This window comes from Saccopteryx leptura, chromosome 9, assembly GCF_036850995.1.
Source record: "Saccopteryx leptura isolate mSacLep1 chromosome 9, mSacLep1_pri_phased_curated, whole genome shotgun sequence".
NCBI classification, from domain to species: domain Eukaryota; kingdom Metazoa; phylum Chordata; class Mammalia; order Chiroptera; family Emballonuridae; genus Saccopteryx; species Saccopteryx leptura.
The window spans coordinates 15,817,132-15,823,131 of NC_089511.1; the positions used below are offsets into that span (position 1 = coordinate 15,817,132).

At 58.3% G+C, this 6,000-nt stretch overlaps 1 protein-coding gene across 2 annotated transcripts in view; it reads right to left on the reverse strand.

Moving 5' to 3' along the window:
* The window catches only part of CDH11 (cadherin 11), a 158,201-nt gene extending 156,779 nt beyond the window's left edge, over positions 1 to 1,422 (reverse strand). For both annotated transcript variants that reach the window (XM_066348787.1, XM_066348786.1), the window contains exon 1: positions 1,264 to 1,422. The gene's annotated coding sequence lies outside the window, so the exon portion shown is untranslated. The remainder of the gene's footprint in view (positions 1 to 1,263) is intronic.
* Positions 1,423 to 6,000: the final 4,578 nt, after the last annotated feature.

A 6,000-nucleotide genomic window follows, 5' to 3' on the forward strand; every position in this document is an offset into this window, starting at 1 on the left:
ACACCCCTTAGGGACCACCCGTCACCTAGCAGGGATGGCATTATTAAATAATTAAAAGATGCAATTTCTTAATAGCGGTGCGATGGCCCGTGAAATTCCTGCTGCATTATCAGCAAAAGCAACAGGGCTTTTTCTAGCATCTAGAAAACCTTTCACCCGGGTGAGAGAGGCTCGCGGCGTCCCTCCCCGCTACTCCCAATCCCCCGGCGAAAGCAGAGCCTTGGCAAGAAAGGGATAAGGAAGAACGACCCGGGGGCCTCCGCGACCCTACTCTCCCTGGGGACTCTTTTCTTCACAGCGCGAGGCGGGATCTCCTCCAGTTCCACCCGGGTATAGGGGGAAAGGGGTGCCATGCCCGTCGCCCTCCCCATCCTGCCCGCTGCGCCGCGCTTCCCACCCGCGGCTCGCGTTCTGGGGCAAAGCTCAGGGAAGGAGGCTGTGCGGGCTTAGCGCGCTCCGCTCCGGGAGGAGGCGCAGGCTTCGGGAAAGGGTTGGTTCGCAAAGTTAACGTTGACCCTGGCAGGATTCGTCAAGCCCAAGCCAGAGCCCGAATCTGAACCGCTCGCGGACCTCCCCTTGGGCTGGCGGGAGCCGGCGAACCGCCCCCGGCTCTCCCCCGGAGACTCCGGGTGAGGGCTACAGCGCGCGCCGCAGTCGGCAGCCGGGAGCCGCAGTCAGCGGACCCAAACCCAAGCTATTAAAGTGCGGAGGGGATCACGGATGCAAGCTGGGTTCCTTCCGTTTTCTGGGGCCTCCCCGGCAGTCTGGAATGGAGGGCTGAGCCTCGGGAAGGAAGGGGGAAAGGGGCAGAAACCCTGCAGAGCGTGGTCTTCTCGCTGCTTTCGGAAAGAGGCGCAGCGCGGGCGGGCGGGCACTGCCCGTGGGCGACTTTCCCCAGAGACCTGACCGGGGGCAGCCGGCGGGTCCGGGACGCAGCTCTGCAGCCTCTTACCCCAGCCGGGGCAAACCCTCTCTCCCGCGGCCTGGGCGCAGACAAACGAGGCCGGAGCCGGGGAGAGAGGTTGGAGCGCACATCTGGCGCCCGTGCCCCCTGCGCTGCCCGCGCCCACAGCTGGCTCCCTTCTCCCTTTTTTATTTTTATACAAATCTTCTCTTATCTCCGCCCCCCAATTTCCTTTGCATTAGTGAAACCTCCTCTAGTCAGACCTCCTTTCAATCCCCCCCCCAAACATTCTCATCCAGAGACCCCCTCCCCAAAAAGCCCCATCCAGGCGAGAGGAAGGCACAGGCGGCTCAACTCACCTGGGGCCCTGGAGGGTGGGCGCGAGCTCCGGCCGTCGGTCCCTAGCGCTGGGCGACCGCCGCGGAGTCAGCCCCGGCCCCAGTCCGGGTCCCATTCACAAGTCGGCGGCGGCAGCGAGCGGCCCCCGCGGCTTCTGAGAGCGACTCTCCCCTCGGCTGGCGGCGGCCGCGGAATGAGCCGCCGAGCGCGCTAGTGGCAGGAATGAGAAACCGGGGGGAGGTGGCGGGCGGGGGGGGGGGGCGGAGGAGGGAGGCCGCCGCTGGGAGGAAAGGAAAAGGGCGGGGGGCGGAGAGGAGCCGAGGCTGCGAGACGCGGCGAGCTGGGCCTCGTGGAGGCTGCAGGGGCCGAGCCCGTCCGCGCCCCTCCCCCCAGGGGCCCCACAGATGCCAACCCCTGGATTCGTGGCCGCCCCTCCCGCCCCGGGTCGCTGCTCTCTGGCTCCCTTGGGGTTCAGACAGAGTCTGGAGCTACAGAAGTTGGGCTCCAGGGACGCACAGCCAATCAGGGAGGGCGGCGAAGGGAGGCTGGGGAGGGGGTGGGCGCCCCTTTTCCTCCTTCGCCCCAATCCACTCCAGCTGGCCAGGCTGGGCCCTTGCCCGGGAGGCCTGGATGCTGGATGGGGGAAAGCCTCGGCCAAGCGGGGGAGGCAGTTGGACATTGTGCTTTCTCACTTTGCCACCCCACCTTCAGTGAAGCCCTCCACGTCCGCGGCTGCTGCCCTGCCTCAGTCCCCCATTCCTTGCAAACTGTGCTTGAGGCGCGGGCTGGGCTGCGAAACCTGGGGTGGGAGACTTCGGACTTGGGAAGAGCCACGTCTCTGTTCTCTTCTAGTTTTTCTCTCGCCTCGCCCCCGCCTCCAATGCCTCGAGCGGTGTGGGGATCGCTTTGCCAAGGTCGGCCTGAGGCCACCACCCCTGCGCCCCACGGGGGGTGCCTTGGCCCCGTCCTGTGGCGACACTTGTTGCCTCAGGCCCCCTGGCCTCACACTCGCCCGGGCTGGAGAGTGAGGTTCTGCAGGAGCGAGGGGTCTGAGGGCGCCGTGCCCGTATCCTCCCTCCCTTCTCCCCTTTTACCCCTTAACCCGCTAGAGGGTGGGAGCCCCGGGCCCGCTTCCTGCCCGGGCAGAGCCGCCGGTAGGAGAGGCTGGCGGGGCCGGGGCTTCGGCATCTCGCCGGGGACTGGGCGGGGCGCTTGCGGTTCAGGGTGCAGAGATGGGACCGCACATTCCGCGGCTACGGGGGAGCACGACCGTGACCCAGTGGGGACTCCAGGCGAGAACAAGTTTGCAGGGTGGGGGTGCCGGAAAAAGAAGGGGCGGGGAGGACGCGAGGGGGAAGGTGAAAAGGAAATAATTAAAGTGAAAATGGAATCTCCGCCAGCGGAGTGGGGGAAACGGGGTTGAGGATGGGGAAGAAGGGGAAGGAGTTGCGGGACCGCGAAGAATCGTTGGGAGGACTCGCAGACTCGGAGGGATAAGCAGGGCGAGAGGGGCCAAAGAGTTAACGGAAAAGAGGCCGAAGAAGGAAGCCTCGGGGCGCAGAGGAGAAGGACCCGGGCGCGGGGAGCGGAGGGGGCGGCCGAGCCCGGCCCTCGGGATGGGGCCGCAGCGCGGGGTCCGCGTGCGCACAGGGCTCCCCGGGCTTCCGCGCGGCGCGGGCGACGTGCGCGGGGGCGGGGCGAGGCGATCCGGGGGCCACGCCCCGCCCCGCCCCCACGCCGCGCGCCCGCGCTCTCCTCCGCGGCGCGGCGTCCCCGAGGCGCCGCGTGCCGCCCGCACCCCGCGTCCTGCGCTGAGCAGGCGCCGCGTCGTCCTCCGTGTGGCCGTGGCCTGGAGGCTGCGCGGTTCCCGGCTGGGAAGGGGGCGCTAAGTTTGCAGCTGCCCGGTCCTCGCGCTCCCGTGCTTCCCTCCGCACAAGCGAAGGCCTCCAAGGTGCCAGGCCTCTGGGCACCGGGTCCAGGTACCGCACACCCAGCAGCACGCACGCCGGGGCCGGGCACTCTGGAGGCCGATGAGGCCGCGCGCTTTTCCGTGGGGCCGGTGTGTGCGCCTCCCGCCCCAGCAGGTTGGTCCCTGGCCTCACCCGCACCCGCCCCGCCCCGCCGTGCGGGGGCTCTCCGCGTCCTTGGCTCTCTGTTCATCGGCCACGGGCGTCTGCTCTAAGCCCTGAAGCTCTGGTTGGCATAGGCCACCGCCAAGAGTCTCCCCCTCGCCTGACCGGGCCCAGCGGCGGTGCTGGGAGCTCTGGCGGCCACTTCCCCTTAGAAATGAAGTCACGCAGGAGATAGGACCCCATTCTCCTTCAGAGAGACTTGGATTTTGCCCTTGTTTGCCTACTAACCGTTGTCTCTATTTTCTTACCCCTTCCACGTGGGCATAAAGGGGAATGTGAACCTGTGGTCAATCTAACTACCCATGCACAGCGGTGTGCAGGATCTGGGATGGTTTGGGACTGCTCTCGATTCAGGAAAAAGTTGCCTGAGTTCCGTTCCGGAGACAAGTCCGAGGATGAGCCTGCTCACCTGTGATCTGACAGTAGCTGCAGGTCGCCCTTTGCTTTCTGGCTGTCTTTTCAGAATTCATCCAATGACAACAGCGATTTTCTGTTGGTTGATGGCTTGGCTTGTGTATTGGGGGGGTAGACCATCCCTTTCATGAACGATGGTGGATTCTAAAGGGTAAGTTACAAATCGCTGGTAGATTTCCATTGACGTTGTGCACCCGGATCGGAAGGAGCCCCGTGTACAGCAGCAATCCGTATTCCTTTGCACAGCTCAGCAATTCGACGCCCAGTGTTCTACTCAAGAAAACGGAAAGTCCATATCCACACAAAGACGTGTACCTGAATCTTCATAGTATTATTATTTATAATATCCAAAAGCTGGAAACAAGCCAAATGTCTATCGGCTGGTGAATAGACAAACAGAATGTGGTATATCCATGTAATGGAATAGTAGTCAGCATTAAAAACAGAAGAAATCCCGATGCGGGTGACATCATGAATGAACCTTAAAATCATACGCAAAAAGCCAGAAGCAAAAACACTTATTGTATGATTCCATTTACTTAAAATGTCCAGAAAGGCACATGTATCGAGACAGACAGCAGACCATTGTGAAGGGTATGAACAGGAATTGATTACAAATGGGCATGAAGAAGAAACTGTATTGGGGGATGGAAATGTTCTCAAATGGTGATGGTTGTACAAATCTATGATGTACAAAAAATGATCAAATAGTAACCAAAGAAAGACAATATCCTGTACGCCCTTAGTCCCAGATTATCAGTGACCTGTAGCTGAGTCCCAGGAGGAAATCTTTTTTGCAATGCAGTTTTAGAAAAATGTGAAGAAGAAGAAAAGAGAGAGAGAGAGTTCCGGTTCTTTTGGAAAGATAACCATACTTCTATTCAGCAAGTTCTATTTTGGCGACTGTTTGGACTCTTGTGAGTGTGAAAGCAAGTTAATTCCCCCCTTTCACTCTTCTAAGGGATTAATTCCAGGGAACTAGAGTTAGGCATTCCAGTTCCTGACATTTTAAACACACCTACACATAGACACAGTTTAAAGTGCACATTTCAGAGGGGAATTCTTTTTTTATGACTATGTTAGGATCTGTCTTAGAACTCCATATCAAGCACTTGGGTGGAGTATTGTGTGATTATAGTTTAGATTAAAAAAGGAAAAGAGGGGGGAGAGAAAAAAAGAACCAACTGACAGCTTCAATGAAAAGATTCAGTTCATCCAGGCAGTCAAAAGTTTGGGTGTTTCTCTGAACTCGCCTCACCTTTCCTTCACCTCGTTCTTCAAGGAAGGAAGGCAGGGTTCCTGGTTGCTCTGGAGCCGAGATTAAACAGTCCCTTCTGCTTCCTGCCAGTTCCAATCCAGACAATGATGAGGCCCCTACAGGACCGGCTTTTTCTTGTCTGTGTCCTTGTTGGCACTGGGCTGATAATTTCCTGTTGGTCCCTTCATCAAAAGGTACCAGGCTCTCGGCCCTTTGAAGTACCTGTCCTCAGACTCTGAAGAGAGCCAGAGCCTGCTGAGTCAGTTCCTGGTTTCCACTCGGCAGCCCCAGACTCCCCCAGGCCTTCTCAGAGCCGCCCCCTCCGGAGGCATCCTTTGCTAAATAGTGCAAAAGGGAGCCAGGATCCAAGCAGGGAGATGGTTTTAGCACAATCCAGAGAGCATCAAGGGAGATGGGACGGGACGGGGATGCCATTTTCGAACCAGATGTTTCGGATAGACGTTCCCACAGCTTGGTCTGGAGAGAAAAGTGGGAAGACCACAGGCCTTTGATCTGGGTCCCATTCCTGGTTCTGCCACTTAGTAGCTGTATGACTTTAGGCAAAGACTTTTATCTCTGCGAGATTCAGTTTCCAGTTCTGTCAAAAGGGGCTTATTATCTGTGGCTAGACCGGCCAGGAGAAAATGTACCCACACACCTAAGGCCAGAAGCACTATGCTTAGAGTGGAGGCTCAATAAATGAAATGTATTAATTACTATTATTAATTATAAGATCTGACTATTATCCCACCTTGAATGATCTGAGCAAGAAAGGAGTCATGTTACAATTATGAATTGTAAAAATGATGGTCTAATCTCATCTTAAATGATATTAGCAACACAACTTCTGGTCAAGAATATTATAGCAGTTCAAAATGTACTGACACTGTAAGTCCTCTTCAAGGTCATAGAGAATAAGGTGTGCCAACCTTGGGGACAGGGGCCCTGGGTTC